Raw genomic sequence first — 20,621 nt, 5'->3', positions numbered from 1 at the left:
ATATTTCAGTTTCAGAAAGTGTAAAGAAAGTAAAAGTCTTTGGAGAAAGAATTCACAAATTTTTTGTAGCCTAAATTGATTCTCATTCTTAGGACTAATTCAGTGAATTAGTCTTACTTGTGACCTTCCATACACATAATTTTCTCTTCTTGGTTTTATTTGAAAATGAGCTGTCAAGCACGTTTTTGATGATTTCCCTTTCCTGTAAAATAATCATGTGAAAAGAAGTTAACCTTATAAAAATCACTGGATAATGCTTAGAAAACTGGAGAGTTTATATTTGTCAATATTAAGCTCAGTAAACTGAAATCTTATTTCCCAAAGTGGTCCATATTCCTAGGACATGGTTTATTCATTAGTGTAGATCACTTCAAGTTTCCCTTATAATTTATTCCTTAACCAGTTAATGTCACGCTGAACTGTCTGAATTTTGAATTAAACATTGCAAGTTCTTGAAGGAACTTAAAATAAAAACTGAAATTTAGAACTTTAAATTTTCAAAAAGATTTTCTCATTTAACTAAAACTTGAATTATGTGAGGTCAGTCAGATCAATCTCTGTCAACTGTAAATATTTTTAAATTATCATTAAGTATTTTGTTATGCATCTGATTTGTTTAAAAATGACCATGGTGATGATTCAGTGGGTTTGTTTCCCTGATTAATCAGGCAAAATAATAATAATAATAATAATTTGTTTTTGACATTGTTTTAATGTTTTAAATATATATATATATATATATATATATATATATATATATATATATAAATTTGTGTTCATCTACTTTAAATTAAATTTGTGAAGTAAAGATAGGAATTATTATTCACTTTACATCTGCAAAATGTTCATAGAAAAGAATTGTCTTCCCAAGCCCATGTAGCTATACGGAAGCAAAGGCACCTCGAGTCTAATTCAAATTCACCATTGTATTATACTGCAGAGTCTAATCTTCACTAATAATTTCTATGTACATGATAATCATCCTGCTCATTTAAAATAATCCAACTGGGATAATATTTTGTCTCTAATAGGAACAATAAAGATTGCTTTGGGAAGAGAATTATCATTTCTTTTCAAGCAGTTTTCCTTAAAAAATCCTAGAGTGTAATTATGAAACCCAAATATCCATAATTCCTTTGGTGCATTATTTATGATTTATGTAAAGTCTTCTTGAGCCTATTTAGAATTTTATCCTGAACTCCTTCTTAATTATATCCACAAAAACACTGAACACTGTAATCCTTTTATTTTCTCCATTTAATCCCAAGGCCAGAGTTTTTATGCTAGAATTCTATGATTTGGAGATTACTTTCACATTTGACTCCATTTAAAATATTTTCATCTTTTTTTTTTTTAATAAATAATTAGGTTCTATTTACTTTGAGCCAATTTTATTTGAGGTATTACTAGACCCTGACTCCTATAGCTTATCTTGCATGCCGAAAAACAACTATTATGATTGACATCTCTTAAAATATTCCTTGAGTAAAACACTAACCAGAATCCTTTTATTGACCATACTCACACAAAATTCAAACAAATTTGTCAAAATGAAAGTATATTTGATTTCTCTAATTTTAGAGGCTTTTTGAAGATAAAATATTTACCTTATTGTAGTTAACATTCAGAATGTCATTGCTACAAACATAAACTCTTTTAATCTTCACAACAAGCACAGATGTGCTGTTATTTTCAAGTTTCACAGTTAAGCACAGAAAGTGAGACACAGAGAGGTTAGTAGCTAGCCAGCACTAGAGCTGATATTTGAACTTAGGCAATTTGGATATTCTGCACCTATTTTTTATTATTAGGATCTATTACTGGACTTCGCTGGAAATAAGATGATTCTCACTGGTTTTCTTGCTGGCATTTGCAAGAAGTATTAGATCCAGTGGCAACCTATTAGAACCTGGCTAAAGGACCCTCCACTTGAAAGCAACATTACCCAGAGGCTCTTTCTGTAAATTTCTGACATATTGAGCTTTCTTCCCTTGCCATTCCCTGAGGACTTGACACCTTTGCCTGACTGTCCACAAGGGCATCTTTTGTTCAAACTGAAGGCTCCTCCTGGCTTTCGATGGCCTGTCTTTTCTAAGCTGGACAAACAACTCAAAACATCAAATCAAGACCTTGTAAACTATTAAAAAAGAAGGTGACATAAGATCATTCAGGGGACCTCTAAATCATCTTTGTGGTAACTAAGTGGAGAATCCTTTTAACAAATATCTTTTGTGGGCAATGTAAATTTCACAGGGAAGAAAATCAAATTCCTGATGACAGCTATAGAGAAAGTTAGTATCTAGGTCACAGTATCATGGCTTGTAGTGGAAATGGCAGAGATAGGTTTAATTCCTGGTAGAGAATCAACTCTTAAATCTGAGGTTGGCTCTTTGCCTTTAATCTCTGTAATACAATTAGACTAACAACTTCAAGTCTTGTAATCTAACTAACTGCATAAATGGACTATCACAAGATTTACAGTATTGATCATTTCTTTAGCTAAATAAAAAATCAAATTGATCTAACTGGTTATCAGTTAGCTTTCTGCAAGTAGCATTTTAAAATCAAATATATGTTTAAGTTGACTTCTCTAAAGTTCATCCTGAGGTGCTTAAGCTAAAAAAGTGAAGTCTCCTTTTTGTTTTCCCAAAATCAGACTATAAAAAGGGAATAAATTTTAACTTCGTTTAAACAGACACAGATTAGTCCCAATTCTAAGCAGTTAGCCATGTAGAAAAATGTAAATTGTCCAGGCAGAATGATATGCTACTCCATCCAAACTCCACAACTGTATCTACAGTAAGCACAATAAATATTTGTTGAACTGAAGCATTATAGCAGCAGTCCAACAGCATTTTTACAAGAAAAGACTGCTGGAAAAATGTGCACTCTTATTTTCACAGAGGTCACATTGCCAACATGATTATCCGATGCCAAAGAGTTCACTTTCACCTAATCTCTAATGCACAAAAGAACAAAATTATAAATTATATCAATATATACCTGTATATGTGTTGTGTGTATATCTCTTATACTCTATAATCCATGAACCATGAGATCAGCATGGTTTTATACATTTCTGCAATTTTCATCACTTTTCCTTCAGCTGCTGATGTTAAGAAATCTGGAAATGCTGTATGATCTTTGGAAGTCTGTAGCATAAGAAAGAAAGAAACAAAATAAACCATGGACATGTTTATAGAATAGTGCCACATTTACAGAAATTGTTTGGCTAATTTAGTAGTTTTCCATTGAAGAAGTGGAGTAACTCTGACCCTACCTTCATTAGTGAGTGCCTTCCAGCAGGGTTTCTCAACCAATTGATATTTTGGGGCAGATAAGTCTTAGTTTAGAAGGTCTGCACTGTGCATTGTAGGATGCTTAGCAATATTCCTGGACTCTACCCACTAGATGCCAATGGCATTCCTCCTTTCAGAGTTGAGACAACCAAAAGTGTCTCCAGAAAATTTGAAAAATTCGCTAGGGGCAAAATCACTGGTTAAGGACCACTTAGCTATACTTCCTAGTTTAGGCAAAACCAAAAGAAAGTAGTTTATTTTGTTTTATTCTAATTCCAGTCTAGTTTCTTTACTCTGAAACACTAAAAACATAAGATAGATGCAAACTTTGTAATATGCCTGAGGAGCCTAGATATATACTTGATAATGCAGATAATGGAGTCCAGATAATGTACTCTTCATTGCTGCTTGATGCTACAAGTTTTCAAATATCTTTCTCTAGAATAGGAATTCATCATCAGATTTACCTAAACATCTGACCTATAGGTTAGTTATGGGCAGTTCCCACGCCAGCTCAGAAACATTCTATTTGAACAAAAGAATCTATTTTCCCAACCGTAGAAAAGCCATTCATCTTGCTAGCAGATGATCATCTAGAAGTTGCAAATAAAGCTGCAGAGTTTAGATCCCTAATTGTTAATTCTTTGTGGGAAGTTCAAAAGGAAATTTTTAGAATGTACTTGAACATCTCTGAGTGCTTTCATTTTGCACCAGCAGAGGTGCTAACCGGAAGGTTGTTCCCAGAAGATGAATTGTTAAAAAAACATGGTGTGAATGAATGTTTGTGCTTCTGTTGTGTGTCTATACTCCCCTATCACAGTTTGGTTTCTCTGGAAAACAGACTCTGACTCTGACATTTTCATAAAGTGAGTTTATTGGGAAATGCTCTGAGGATCAACTATGAGGGGAAAAGAGTAAGGCCGTGTTGCGGAAGATGTTCTGGAGCTGGGGCAGTCTTGCAGAATAATCCTGTCTTAAGACAAGGGAGTTCCCTTTCCTGTACCTTTACAAACCAGTCATTTAATGCAAACTGCCCTGGAAAGGGGACATGGACGTAGGAAAAGCAGATCTTTTCAGTTGAGAACAATTCCTGGAGAGGGGATGAATTGAGAGCTGTTAGCCCTCAGCACTCCCGACAACTAGGGTAATTGAGGGTTTCAGTCCTCACTGGGCAGCTACTAAATTTACCTTTTAATAGATAGAGAAAATGCTACATAACTACTTCCATACTGTTGTGGAAGCACTGAGATGTTCTTCTAAGTGAATCTTGGGCTCAGCAATTTGTCTGAGAGATTTACTGGAGTTTGAATATTTTAGACAAAAGATAGTTTTCAGGACTTTTGGAATGGTTACTTTTCCTTTCCTCTAATCCTTTATCAATACCTAGAAATGAATCTAAGGTTTCTGGAGTTTCTCTGAAATTCAGAGAAAAAGGCTGGAGCAATCATCAAAAGGATGTAAAATCTATCATCAAAGAAAAACAACACTCTTCTCATTACAGATTATAGCAGTGGTCTCAGAAGTGCACATGAATGACAGAGAATTGGTCGTTCACAGAAAATTAAATCAGATTTTCCCAACTGACATAAATAATAATTATGCAAAAATTTTTCCTTCATGCAGTGAAAATGACATCACATAAAGATAAAAGTGAAAACTAAAATACATATTTTTTAAAAATAACCAAAATTATCTATTACAACTTAAGTTTCTTCTATTAGCACATAAGTTCAGAATAGTATATGAAATATCTCACACAGGATGAACATTAATTATGTCCTTTTCATTTGCAGTGTCTGACTTTAGCATAACTCTTCCATAAGATTTTAGAAACTAAAAATCCCAAACAACAACAAAACCTACCTTTTAAAAAATTTTATTTTTTTATTTTTAGCAGCTTTATTAAGGTATATTTCACATACAAAAACTGTATATTTTTATGGTGTACAACATAATGTTTTGATATGTGTATGCACTGTAAAAGGATCGCTACAATTAAGCCAATTAACATACCCATCATTTCCACATAGTTACCACTATGTGCAAGTGTGTGTGGTGAGAATATTAATTTATGATCTATCTTCTGCATATTTCATGTATCCAATATATAATTGTTAACTATCGTCACAAAAGTACAAAATGCTTCATGAATTTTTGTGTCAACATTGAGCAGGTGTCATACTAATCTCATATCAATTTTAGTATACATGCTACCAAGGTGAACACAAAAAATCTTATTTTAAAAAGCACTTAATTTTGGGGGGCACCTTGGTGGCTCAGTTGGTTAAGTGTCCAGCTCTTGATTTCGGCTCAGGTCATGGTCTCACAGTTTTGCAGATTGGAGCCCCATGTCAGGCTCCATGCTGATGGTGTGGAGCCTGCTTGGGATTCTCTGTGTCCCTCTTTCTCCCTTTCCCTCCCCTGCTTGTGCTGATTCTGTCTCTCACTAAATAAATAAATAAATAAATAGCATTTAGTTTTCATAATTCCAAGTATCCTGAAATTATGTAAATATTTTTTCTTCTTTCAGTGAAAATGATATCACATCATAATTTGATTCCAAATAATTTATGTTTATCATCATTTTAAATGATACAATATACTGAAGAAGAAGAGAGATACCTGAGTTCTAAAGGTAAATGAAAAATATGAGAGCAGCGCCGGTACATCGGTAAGTGGAGGCTTGACTGTAGACAGGAGCAGGGTGCTATAAACAAGGAAGTCCTTTGCCCTTGAGCTTCCCCAAGCTGTCTACTTAACTGGAGAAGAGGATTAATTTAAGTAAACAAAGATTGTATTAACTCGTCGTTAGCTGGTTTAACACTGAAAGCATATATGTCTACTTCTTCCCAATCTGGAGGGTGATCTGACTTCCCATCTCTAACTGGAAATACCCTGCCCTCTTTACTAGTCTTCAGTGCAGTACATCATCTCTTTACAATTCTCTTTCATGGTCCACCATTTTGAAATTAAATGTGGCCATGTAACTTACTTTAGTCAATATAAGGAAAAGTGACATGGGTCTCCTCTAGTAGAAACTTTGAGAGCTAGGTGTACAGTTTGCCATATACTCTTTCCCTTGCCAGGAGACCAAGAATTTTCCAGATAGTAAGGAAGACAGGAAGCAGAATGCCCTGATGAACTACAATCAATATGGAGTATGAGCAACACTTATACCTTTGTTATTTTAAAGCACTAAATTTGGGAAGGAGAATTTGTAACCCCAGCCTAATCTATTCTATCTTCTTTCATTTTATGAATAATAATTTACCCATGTTTCTTCAAAGTAAATGCACACTGAACAGTGACGAGAGTTTACCAACTTAATGCACAGGGGGTCAGATTTCAAGCATGTACAGGAATGGGGAATAAGAAACAATATGTCCCAGGGCTTACTGACTCCCTTTTATTGTATCACACAAGAGGCAAACTTGCTAATTTTATGTATAGGGAAGGACTGGTAGAGTTTACTGATTTTATATTCTTAGGAATTTCCCCTAGTATTCCACCCACTTTTTTTATAATGTAAGTATGAACATCTCTCCCTACATAAATAACCTAAGTTTATGGTTATTGAAACACCTGGCAGGGACAGCCGGGTGGTTCAGTCAGTTAAGAGTCTGACTTGACTCAGGTCATGATCTCATGGTTCATGAGTTCGAGCCCTGTGTCAGGCTCTGTGCTGATAGCTCAGAGCCTGGAGTCTTCTTTGGATTCTGTGTTTCCCTCTCTCTGCCCCTCCCCCACTCACACTCAGTCTCTCTCTTTCTCTCAAAAATAAATAAAAATTTAAATAAATTTTTAAAAAACAAACCTCTGGCAAATACGCCCCAAAATGACCTAAATGATTCTCATTTCTGTGTTCACATTTTTATATAATCTCCTGTGAGTAGGCAAGGGACTTGAGACTATCTTGTAACCAACAGCATGCAGCAAAGGGAAGAGGATATCACTCCATTAATATTAGGTTATATGCTGTAAGACTTCATTTTAGCAAGCTGGTGGTAGATAATTTCCTTGTAGTGTTGAAGTAAGCAGCCAAGTTGAAGAAACCCATGTGACAAGGAACTGTGAGCTGTCTCTAGAACCTGAAGGCTGATTCCAGCTGACAGCCAAGAAGGAGTTGGGGCCTTCAATCATATAACTGCAAGTGATATTTTGCCAAAAACTTAAATCAGCATGAAAGTAGATTCTTCCCCAGTCAAGTCTCCAGGCATGAATGCAATCTGGTCAATACTGTGATGGCAGCGTTGTGAGACTCTAAGTGGAGGATACAGGGAACCGTGCCTAACTCTTAATCCATGAGGAATATGAGATAATAAATCTGTACTGTCATAAACTACTAAGTTTTTGGTAATTTGTCATACACACACACACATACAAGATCATGCTTGAATCTAACACATAAGATGTCTAAGACTTATCTCATTTGTCCATTTCTGTTGCTTCCTTATCATAAAAAGGTAAATTCTTTTCCCAAGTTGTTATAATCTGCTAGAGGTGGGGATACAGATAGTTGGCCATGGAAAAGGGAGGGAGTTCCAACTTGCCTATGGCTTGCTTTCCTCCAAAATACCTACAATTAAAAACATTCACCATGAGAATTAAAAAATTAATCAATTGTTCTTCCAGTTAACATAAGTTTTATTTCATGTGCAAAAGTATCTGTGCTTTTTCTCTCAGATTAGCATGGATGTTTTTCTTCTTTCCCTAGCCTGAAGTTACAAAGAGTGATATATAAGAGGTGAGTGAGAGATGAGCTGCTATAATGAAAATGAATATATAGGTAAATCTAAGTAATTGAGGATCCCAAGGGAAGGAAATAGAGTATAAACATAATATTCTATGTTTAATAGAGCCATAACAAGTACAGAAAATATGGATGGTGATTATGCTGGTTATGACATGGGAAAGGACCTCTCTACATTTAAAAACACTGGAGAGGAGTATTACAAGGAATGGTGCATTAGGTAATGTCAGGAAGGAGCTCAACTCACAGTTCAGCAAATAATTATTTCATTGACTACTGGGTTCCGGGCACTATGAGTTCCTCATCATTGGTGGTAACAAAAGCAGAAGCAGAAGTATGTTAGGGAATATGTAAGGTTCTGTCCTAAAGCGGGTTTCTAAATGTTTTAAAGAGTAAAATAAAATCTATTTATATATTTATACATGTGCTAATATTGACTAATAATCCATACTATTAATTCCAACCACTGGTTCTCATCCCTGGCTGAACATTAGAATCTCCTAGGGAGCTTTTGAAAACTGTCTTTCCAGAATGCCATCCAGGCCAATTCAATCAGCATCTCTGGGACTGCGTCCTCAGCAGTGATACTTTTTAAATCTCCCCAGAGGGTGATAATGTGCATTCAGGGTTGAGAAATTCTGCTTTAAACTATTGATAGAGACTGCTATACATAATTTTACTTTATATTTATAGATTTTGCCAATATGTTTTTACATTGTTTATTAATTCCTGTAAGTATACACATCACATGATGAAAACTGAGTGCTATGCATTTTAAAAATTCAAAGACCTTAATTTGAAACTACTAATAAATCCTGATGTGAGCATTGGGACATCAGGTTTATTTTTGCCATTTCTTATATTTGTTTTGTTTTGTTTGTTTAAAAAATTTACCCCATTATAAATCTAACTTTTCTTGGATGTAAGGCAATTTTGCACCATAAAATCTAATTTTTATAGCTAAATTAAGGCAGTTAATGTGCAACATGACCTATATTATTTTTTCTGCACCATCATTCCTCAATACTACAAAACAGGTATAAAACTAGATATATTAAATAAAATCATCTTCTCTCATGCTACAATTTATTAGGCTGTTATGTAACATCTTTTATGTAATATACTTTATATATAATGATTTTATTTACTGTGATAATTGTAAATACAATATATTATATAGTATATATTAATATTTATATATTAATATTTATATATTAATATTTATATATTAATAGTAATATTAATATATAAATATTAATAGTATATAATATTTGATTTCAACAATTCTACCAGTATCTTTAAACCAGGTGATATAAACTGATAACCAACAACTTCAATTGCCTTGTATCAGGAAATTATATCAAAACATTAAAAATATAAATGAACTTACATCTATAAAATTAAACTTTTTGCTTATTTTCAACTTAAAGAAATAGTTTCTACCATTTTTTCTTATTTGTTCTCCTGTATTCTCTCTACTGTCCTTAAAGATTCTTCTATCACACAGATGTATCTTCCAAACTTCACTTTATATTTTTATTTTATTATTTTTCTTCTAGTATTTATATCTTTGACTTTTGTAAAGACAGTTTATGCATTTTGAAGGACATGTCTGAGAATTTAAGATTTTTTTCCTTAACAATCTATCAGTTCCCTTGTCTAACTCACTAATCCAATCTTAGAGAAAGGCTGGGGTCAGCTCTCCTAAAGACAATATTTTAATTATCTTCATTTATATCCCAGGACTCCCCTTTGCTCATTGTATTTATTGTTTCTGGGCCTGGAATTGTTCTATTTTTCTTCTGAGATCTAGGCTGTGACTTCACATTCCTACTTTCTGTTTTTTAAATATACCTAAGAAAGGCTGTTCTATTTATGACACTTGCCATGTTACAGCTGATGGACTCTATCTAAAATTTTTCCTGTGATTCAGATAGGGTTTGATTTGTGTGCTCACTCTACTGCCTTGATGCAATCTCTATCCTTCCATGTACAAAGCAACTCTTACTAGCCACACACATTATATTTCTCCGTATAAGGATTATGAGATGGCTTTTAGAATCTCCATATATATTTGGAAACCACAAATACCAAAGAACTCATTTAAGGCTGAGGCCTCATAATACAATTTCATTAGAAGTAGCAATATTAACATACCAGACACAATTATATCTCTGGAAATGTCTCAGATCTCAGAACATTTGAAAAATATCAGTGAGGGAGGTGTTTGGGGTGTGGTAAAAGGACTGGGACTCTACCTTATATGAATTGTTTTAAATTGGATTCACAATGTATCAATAAGATTTTATTCACCTAATTTCATTCACTGTTGCACTTTTAAACCACCGTTTATTACTCAATATTAGAAGAAAGACACGGTTATTGCATAAAACCCTATGGACTCTAGCACTCTTTTTCATATTTCCCTTCCTCCATAAAGCAGACCAGTCAGTAACCAGTGTGATTATCAAATGTAGGAAATTTAGAGAAAATAGTTAATTTCTCTTGCAGACTACTATATCATCTTTAAAAGAAGGGTTCATTGACTTGGATTATGTCTCAGTGATTCAATCTATGAGGCAACTACTTTTGGGGTGGCCATGCTAGTCCCTCATAACAGATTCAAATCTGGAAGAACAAAGGGTAGAAATAAGATCTACTGCTTCAAGTCAATTCCACTTAACAAACATCTATTGAGAACTATGTGTATATAAAACATAATCATTAAGGAACTTCTATACAGAGATTTACATTCAAATAGATGTATATGTTGAGAGAGAACAGTTTAAAAAATTAGGATTTAAGATAAAAATGTGTTCTCATTTTGAATGTAAGGTAAAAGAAAAGGAAATATCAAAAGATACAGAACACAATAGACTAAGATTGCCACAAGAATCTCAAGTGGACAGCCTCAGAGTCAAATGCAGTAGAAAAGCTAGCTGGAATAAACCCTAAGAGAGAGGTTTGTGATTGATAAATCAATTTTTTTAGAAACATTTTAGTGAGGGCTGTTAGCAGAAACCATGTGAGATGATGAAGCAGGCTGTAAAATAGTACAGGGTATAGCCTATGGTTTTAAAGCAGTAGATATAGAAGGGCAAGAAAAAAGGAGAGCAGAGTCAATGACTGAATTTCTTGGTTTCTTGGAAGCCAAGTAGAAAGAGTCACCAGAAGAAAAGAGAAATTAAAGACACAAAAGGAAATCCTGGCAGGGTTGGGCAGAGATAAGACCAGAGACCAGATGTTCAGATAGCTGAGTTAAGCATTTCTCTGAAGCTGGAGAGAATAAAGTAATTTAAAATATGGTGAAATTCTAAGTGAAAAGTAGAAATTTGAAAGAATTCTCTCCTTGGACAGTTTCTATTATTCTATTGATGTAGGACAACAATGCCATAGGACAAAAGTAAGGGCTTTATATACTCCTTCACTAAACAAATCACACTTGAGAGTTTATATAAATTAAGCACAGTACTGACCATTGAGGATTTGTTGAAAAATGAGATGTATATGATTTCTGCTCCGGCAGGAAGCCAAATCAAAAGATAAGAAAACAGATAAATAGAATACCTATAGAGAGATAATGTGCTTTTAAAAATACACAGTGAGTATAGATAGAAAAAGATAGTTGAGAGAAGGGAGATCAGGCTTTACAATAAGTAAATAGAGAATTATTTCTTAAGCAGTTGAAATTTAAAATGAGACTCACAGGATTAAATATAACTAGCCAAGTAAAAAATTGGAGGAAAGTCATTCCAGATGAGGTTACTGAAGATAAGAAAAGGCTTTCTGGAAGAAAATGGTACAGCATGGTGAAAGAACTGAGATAGTTTGACTTAAGACTAGAAATAAGTAAGCAAGTGAGAACATAACAAGACATAATAAAAAAATATCAAGCAATGATACTGTTTAAAATTTGAATCCTGATTTAAATCAATCAACAATAAAAATTGTAAGACAGCTGGGGAAATTTAATACCAAACAGATATTTGAATATTAAGGAATTATTGTTAAATTTATTTACGGATAACAATAAATAGTATGGGGAATAAGTTTTTATTAAGGTCGTATATTTTACAGATATATACTAAAATGAATATAAATGAAATCATCTAATGTCAAAAATACTCTATGATACAACCCAGGAGCAAGAGAGGTTGTAATTCTTCATCCATTCATTCCACCAGGGTTAGGATACAGCCACGGACACGCAGTAGCTGGTCAACATTGTGCAGGTTCTCACTCTCCTCCAGAATGTTCTCTCCAACAAAGATGTTGGGGTTTGCAAACAGGAAGTCCTGATGAGCTGATGCTCATTGATGCAGCCCAGGTACTTCTGCCACATCTCGGGTTTCCTGTACGTGGCCAGGTTCGATTGTAATCATAGAGAGAGGCAATGATACTGGACTTGATCTTGACTATGACACCCTCCCCCAGGTTGTTTTCAGATGCAAACAGAACTAGCAGCTGTAGCAGCCTAATCTAGGCTCCTTGATCAGTTCCCTTCTTGCCTCATGCCTGCAGGATCTCATTCAGTTTCTTGATGACAACAGCATGGGTGATCTCCATTCCATTGGCAAACATTTTTGGTTTCTCCTTAACAAGGGGCACTTCCCCTAATCCCCAAATTTACCCACCCTCCACCTCCATTGTCCTCTGCCTCATCCAGGTAGGTAGATTTCCTATCATGCTTCTTCTTGGCTTTGTCCTCCTGTTTCTTTGCAGCTGTCTTATTTTCCTCCTAGTGGTGGAGGCCTTTTTAAGGAATCTTGAGGATGTGGTGTCAGGGTGTTGTGGTTGATGTAGATGAAACAAGACTGATTATGAACTGATAAGTTTTGAAACTGAGTGTCACTCAAAAAAAGAGTCCATTATACCAGTTCTCTATGTGTTTGAAATTTTTTATTATAAAAAAGATGAAATGCACACTAAAAATTTAGAGATTGAAAACTACTGTGGTCGTAATAGAATGTTTGATTTTTATGAATTTTACTGTATATTTACACTTCCCAAATACTATTTTTAAACTGCAAATAGCATAACTTGTTTGATAAATATGCAAAGATAAGAGAAATAAGCCACATTTGATACTTGACTTTAGTGCCTTAAATCTCCTAACCATGTTTGCATTCTAGTCTCCTTCAGTCATTAACCTTGTTCTCTAAATATTCTTTCTTTTCCTTTCTCTTTAAATTTTACTTAAAAAAACCCTCATCTTTTCTCTTTATATTTATTATTATTTCTAGACAACAGTACATTCCGTCTATCTGTCTTTCTATCCACTCACCCATCTCTGTTCCATAATAATTAAAAACAATTATTACCTAGGAGTGATTTGGGTTTGTTGTTGTATTATACTTCTACCAATAAAAGACAATAAATTATACTATACAGGGAAAATAACACTGGGACCATTTGGTTCAACCAGTTCATTTGATAAAAGAGTAAAGCAATACTGAAAATAATTTACTAACAGTCATGTGGCTATTGAGTGGTGTTTTTTATTATTATTTTATTTTATTTTTGAAAGTTTATTTATTTATTTTGAGAGAGCTAGAGAAGGGGAGGGGCAGAGAGAGAGAGAGACAGAAAGAACCCCAAGCAGGTTCTGCACTGTCAGCGCAGAGCCCAGTTCGGGGCTCAAATCCACCAACTGCGAGATCATGACCTGAGCCTAAATCAAGAGACACTTAACTAACTGAGTCACCCAGGTGCTCCTGAGGTTTTTTTAAAATCATTTTAAGTAACGTTGATACCAATGTCTCTTAGTAGAATTATATTTGAAAGGTTTTTGAATTACAAGTAATAATCCAACAGCTAGACTCCAGAAAATGGAATATGGTAACTAAAGCATTAGAATGATTTTTTTAAAAAATCAAAGTGTTCTAGAAATGAATTTGACTTTCACTTAAGGTGGGATTTACACAATATAATAGCAGAAAACAAGTCAAGCATAATGAATTTAACTTTATGCTAAATGTACAGAGGCTAAATTAGTCTTCAATAATTGTTTCTTATTGAGTCAAAAATTACTTAGACTTAACTGTTCACAAGGGACATAATTCAGCATTTAATGGGCTTAGATGCAAAGTGTCTCTGCTACTTTTAGCTGCATGAGTTAGGACTAGTTACCAGTAACGTTTCTCAACCTTGGTTTTCCCATCTATAATGTGAGGATAATAATCTCTTTAAAAAAGACTTTTTAATAGATTGACTAAGATAAATGCTATGGAATGTCTAGTATAAATAAATAGTGGACATTAGAGCTGCTACAACAACCACTACTACAGCTGTTCTACTATATTGCTCAAAACTTGTTAAATAGGCCGCTAACTAAACCGAGTGTTGATATTAAACGTTTGCTCCTGGCACACGCTTTAGAAATGTTCGTTGGGCACAAGTAATGAAGATCCTTGAATTCCAACCTGATTCACAGGGTATTTGTGCAACAGATATTGGGGACTCCCAGCAGATTTTTTACAAGGTGAGTTTTTGGGGCGCCTGGGTGGCTCAGTCGGTTAAGCTTCTGACTCTTGGTTTCAACTCAGGTCATGATTTCACGGTTCAGTTCATGAGATGGAGCCTTATGTCGGGCTCCACACTGACAGAGCCTGCCTGTGATTCTCTCTCTCCCCCTCTCTCTCTCTCTCTGCCCCTCACCCACTCCTGTGAGCAAGGGTGCGTACACACTCTCTCTCTCAAAATAAATAAATAAATTTAAAAAACAAGGTGAGTGTTTTTATGGATTTAATATTTTAGAAAATGTGACCAATGATACTAAACAAGACTAAGCATAGATTTAAAAAGACCAGTTAGGAAGCTATTGGTACAGTCTTGAGGAGAGATTTTATAAATAACAGAAAGTACTGAAAGGCATGACAATGATAACTGAATGGAATATAAATAAGTAAAAATTAGTTGAATAAGAATTGTAGAAAGATGGTCAAAATAGTCTTTATGTGTCTGTTTAAGCATTACATCTAGATTACCCAGACTTATATTTAGATACAAAATAATTAGGTTTTAGTCACCTTATTCACATCATTAAAATTAAAAGAAGGAGCAGGTGTGCTTTCTTGATTGTTCATTCACTGTAATTGATGTAGGTCTTTCTTTTTCAAGAACTTGAATTCAGGAAAGCTCAAATTTGTTCATGTAGCCAACAAATTGTGAATGAGTACAATCAATGCTAAATAACTCTGAAAAAAAAAATATTGTGAACATTAGCAATCGGATTACCTATGGAGAACGTAAAATAAAGGTAGAAATATCCTTGAGAACGTAATACTACCACATTCTTAACATGCTTCAATATGCTTCAACACTCCTCTCTTCAAAGTAGGGTGTTAACTGCATATACATCTCTTTTTACAACCTCCCATTGTAAGAAATGACACAACAGTCAAAGGTACATTAATTTCTTTAAAGAAATCATAAACTATAAATTACCATAAATGTATTTGTTTTATGATGCTACAAAAACTCACACTGTCATCAAGATAAATCAGTTTATAAAAGCAATGAGCAATTTATTCCATCTCATAGAAGAAAATTATCACTACAACACAGATATCAACAGCATTCTCATAAATGTTCTAGTCAAGCTGCCTCTCTGCTCAGTACCTATGTGATTTCCTTGAGTGCTAACCTAAAGCAGTCTACACTCATTTTCCTTTGTTCTGCTTCTGCCACAAAAAGGATAAAAGGACAGCTAGTCACTATTCACTAGTTCAAAAATGTATTGAGAACTGACTAAAATTCAGTTGTATAATTTGTTTCATTGTTAATTCATCATTTGCCTTTTTTTCCCTCCTTTATTAATATTTGTCAATAATGCGAGAATTTTCCAAAGCTGATCTTCTTCTAAATATTAAGCTGAAAATACACATTGATTTAAGGAACAAATGAAGTCTACTAATAAAATGATAATGAAAAAATTACTAATTTTGACTCAGTAAACATAGGGAACCCATATAACTATGTACTTTATCTTATATGTACCTTTACAGAAGTATTCAGCATATTTTTTAATAATAAGGCATAAATACAATGAAATATAAAACTTTTTATTATAAAGATCACAAGAAACATTTTACTGAGGAAAATTCTTACATGAGAGATTGAAAATGTATAGAAAATGCAGTTGCATTTCTCTATGCTATTTGAAAAAGAAACAAAAAGATTATTCCAATGTAGAGCTACAGCATTGTTAGTAAAATAATCATTTTTTGTTTACTAACATATGTATTGCTTCAAGAGGCAGATTAACTGAAATAAGCCAGGAAAAATTTACTAAGTGGATCGGTTTGTCCAAAACTACAGGTATGTTCTTACTCTTAATCTAAACATACCCATAATTCTTGATTTTTATTCTTTTTCTCAAGATAAAATATGATTGTATGTGAAAAGGAAGAAGGATCTTTCCCCTCTCTCTCTCTCTCTGTGTCTGTCTCTCCCCTCCCTCCCCTACCACACATGCTAAATAAGTTTTTTATAATAATTATGTGAGGGGGTTTTTTTGTTAAATAATCATTTTGCAAGAGAAGAAGATGAATCATCAGAAAGTTGTAACTTACCCATAGTCACATAACTAGTTTTGATCACATCCTAAATTGTAACTGGGTCTGTTTGATTCCAAAGTGGGTGCCTAGAAGCATGCATTGCGCTGATGAAGTATTTAATTATAGGGGAAAAAATGGGAAAGGTGCCAAAGCAAGGAAAATGAAGCAGACTAAATTAAATTGGAAAAGGAAAAGGAAAAAAAAAAAAAAAAAGAATCCCCCTTACACCTTATGCAGGTGACCACTTTTTCTAGAATTCACTTAAATGTATGTTATAGTCTACTGAAATGGAAGTTCTGAATCAGACCCCACATGCAGCATGACTGGAAAAGTCACTTGCAAATTTTAAAGACAAGTGTAGCATTCATTAAAGTTCAAAAAAGTCTTGCACTTTGGTAATACAATATGTAAATGATGAATTATGCCCGTATTCCTTTCAGCCTATTTCACAATGGTTCTTACTTGACCTCTTAAATTGTCCATACAAGTTTTTAAAGATAGAAAACACTTCTTTGTGAAAAATTTCCATTCAGCATATATTGTTTAACCAAGGTAATGTTTCATTATAACAGACATACATAATAATTGCAAATGGTTCCTACCATTCTTATAAAAAATATTAAGAATTTTTACTATTATTATAACTACTCATTGTCCTCAGTGCCAGTAATTGTGCTTAGTGATAAACATACATTTATATATCTGAAAGTAAATTAAATGTATGTTATTCTAGAATAATGCTAGCTCAGGAAAATTTTGGTGAGTTACCATTGGATATCACTCATGGTGCAAAAAATTTATAACAGCATATGAACTAATTACTAGAATATTGGATAATTAACTTTAGTATGAAAATGATTAGTGTCCTTTTATTTCCTTAATATACTGTGAATTTTTGTTGAGCAGAAATTAAATGTTATAATTATGTGTTTTTTACCCATCAACTCATAATTAGTACAAACTATGTTCAATAAATTTTAATTGAACAAATAACTTAACCAATTGATTAAGTTGTTATGATACTGAAAATTACAGATTCATAGAAAGAATGCCTAATTTAGAATCAAAATGCCTGAATCTGAATCCCTTCTTATTATTTATTGGTTATAAGTGTTTGGAGAAACCATACAATCTCTCTGATTCTCTGATTCTAATCTAAGAAATGAGGCCACCAATGTTACACTCAGGATTACTTTCAGCATCAAATGAGACAATGCATGCAAAATTATTTTACTCTCTTTGAAATTATGATTATGGATTTTCTAGTTTTCATTTATTTTAATGATACACATAAATAATACAAGCTATTATATTACATACTACTCTCTTTTTTTTTAAATTTTTTTTCAACGTTTATTTATTTTTGAGACACAGAGAGACAGAGCATGAACGGGGAGGGGCAGAGAGAGAGGGAGACACAGAATAAGAAGCAGGCTCCAGGCTCTGAGCCATCAGCCCAGAGCCCGACGCGGGGCTCGAACTCATGGACCGTGAGATCGTGACCTGAGCTGAAGTCGGACGCTTAACCTACTGAGCCACCCAGGCGCCTCTATATATTACTCTCTTAATAAATAAGAGTCAAAATCTCCCAGTGCCTACATGACAGAAATTGCATGGTACAATAAAAAAGAGAATTAAGAAATGTATGCCTTTGCCTAATTTTGTCAGTACAATTTTTATCTTTACTAAACACCTTTATTATCTCTGAAACTTAAGTACTAGAATATTTCTGTGTTTCTCAGTTCTGCTAGGCCATTAAGGATTCTTTAGTAGTTATAGTAACATTAAATTGAATTATGTACAATATATTCATTTTATAAAGTGTACATATTTGTGACTATATAATATTGAGATTTTTATAACATTAAAATATGAATACACCTAGATTATTCTTCTCCTTCAAAAGATGTACCTTCAAAACCCATACATTTCCTTTTTTTCCCTTTTCTTTAGTGTTCTTTTCTTTTGGCTTAGTGAACAGAAATTTATTTTCCTATCATTTTGGAAGCTCAAGGTCCAAGATCAAGATGTCAGCAGGTTTGGTTTCTCCTGAGGCCTCTCTCCGATGCTTGTAGGTGGCCACTTTCCAGCTATGTCCTCGCGTGGTCTTTCCATAAGTATTCACCTTTGGTGTCTCTTTGTTGCCCCGATTTTCCTCTTCTCTTATTTAATAAATGAAATGTACTTGGCATATAACATTATATTAGTTTCAGGTATACCACATAATGATTCAATAAAAAATAAATTGTATATAATATAGAAACAGGTCACCACACTAAGTCTAGGTAACATCCATCACCACACAGTTACAATGTTTTTTCTTGTGATGAGAACTTTTAAGGGGTACACTCCTCCACACTTTGATTGCTGTCATAGTGGCCCACTGCTCTCATCTTTTACTACAGGACACTCAACCATCAACCATTTGATACTCACTGCAATGTTTATTGTAGCAACAGTGCCAAATACATTGTCTGCCATATCTTTCAATGTCTCTTTTATGAGATACTATGCTCTTGGGGCCAGGAAAACTTTGGCTTCTTAGGAGCAACTGATATTAGTTTTTATGATGATGACTGAATCTTATGTCTAATCATGCATTTCCTTTTCCTTTAGCTGCTAAGAATATCAGAGCCAAATATTTAGTCTGCATTCAATAAATACTGCAGAAACTTAAGGAACAGATTTTTTAAAAGCAAATCTTTTCTTGGTTTCCAATTAACCAATTCTTCCTTCCTTCCTTCCTTCCTTCCTTCCTTCCTTCCTTCCTTTCTTCCCTCTCTCCCTTTCTCTCCTTGTTTCTCTCATTCTTTCTCCTTTTATGTCTTTCTTGGATCTACTTCCTATTCTCTTTTTATTTTATACTTATTTATGTGCATGTGTATGTGTGATACAATGGTAAATTATCTCAGTAACATTTATCTATGTGACATTCCATCTTGACTTTCATAAACTAGGTATGAAAATCAATCTTAGTTATACTTTAGTCACCCTTAATTTTAGATCAAAACAAAATGATTGTGCTTAGCTACTAGTTTTCTTAGACTGGGCATTTAACAATTTACCTCCTTCATCTGTGACATATATTATATATATAATAAATATGTTTGCCTTTAGACTTTCTATCATCCCAGAAATACTGAATTAAAAATTATTTTCATTTAGGGCAATTGTGAGCCCTATGGTATTCTAATGTTATAATAAAATAAAGTATGAATATGATTAAAACCTATTTATGGCTACAAGTATAGATTATTAGATTATATAATATCTATATAGTATAGATTATATATCTATATATATAATATCTATATAGTATAGATTAATAGATTATATAAATATGATCTATTGTGTAGATCAAGCATTGGGAGCTTATAAAGGTTTTGCATAATTATAAAACAAATTAAATCAAAGTAGAAAAAAATCCCTAAAAACCATGAGAAAAATAAAACCAATAAACCTGAGTTGGTGATTCCATCACACAGAGAAGAAATATTTCAAGTGACCTTAAAGAACAGTAATTTGATTATAAAATAAACCAAAATAAATGGACTTGGAATAAAAATAACTGGGGCAGGAAGAGCAAACCTTAAACAACTTTCAATAATACTGTTAGAGGTAATACTAATGTCTTCATTTTGAAATAAGCATACCAAATAAATAATTACATTAATATTTAGGAACTAATATTTTTAGTGGATGAAAGAAAAATTCGAAGATATATTAAAGAGATAAGCAAAACCCTACAGTCCTAACCTTTTTTTTTTTTTTTTTTTTTACTGTTTTCTTATTTTTGAGAGGCAGAGAGAGACAGAGCATGAATGGGGGAGGGGCACAGAGAGAGAGAGAGAGAGAGAGACAGAAAGAGACAGAGACAGACAGACAGACAGAAACTAAAGCAGGCTCCAGGCTCTGAGCTGTCAGCACAGAGCCCCACATGGGACTCAAACTCACAAACTGCAAGATCATGACCTGAACCAAAGTAGGACGCTTAACCAGCTGAGCCACCCAGGT

General features: G+C 33.6%; 1 pseudogene; it reads right to left on the bottom strand.

The window, feature by feature from the left end:
* Positions 1-5,427: 5,427 nt before the first annotated feature.
* Positions 5,428-5,525, bottom strand: LOC122199024 (annotated as a pseudogene).
* Between the last annotated feature and the right edge of the window lie 15,096 nt (positions 5,526-20,621).

Source organism: Panthera leo, chromosome C2, assembly GCF_018350215.1.
Source record: "Panthera leo isolate Ple1 chromosome C2, P.leo_Ple1_pat1.1, whole genome shotgun sequence".
Lineage (NCBI taxonomy): Eukaryota > Metazoa > Chordata > Mammalia > Carnivora > Felidae > Panthera > Panthera leo.
This window is presented reverse-complemented; position numbering and strand designations above follow the sequence as displayed.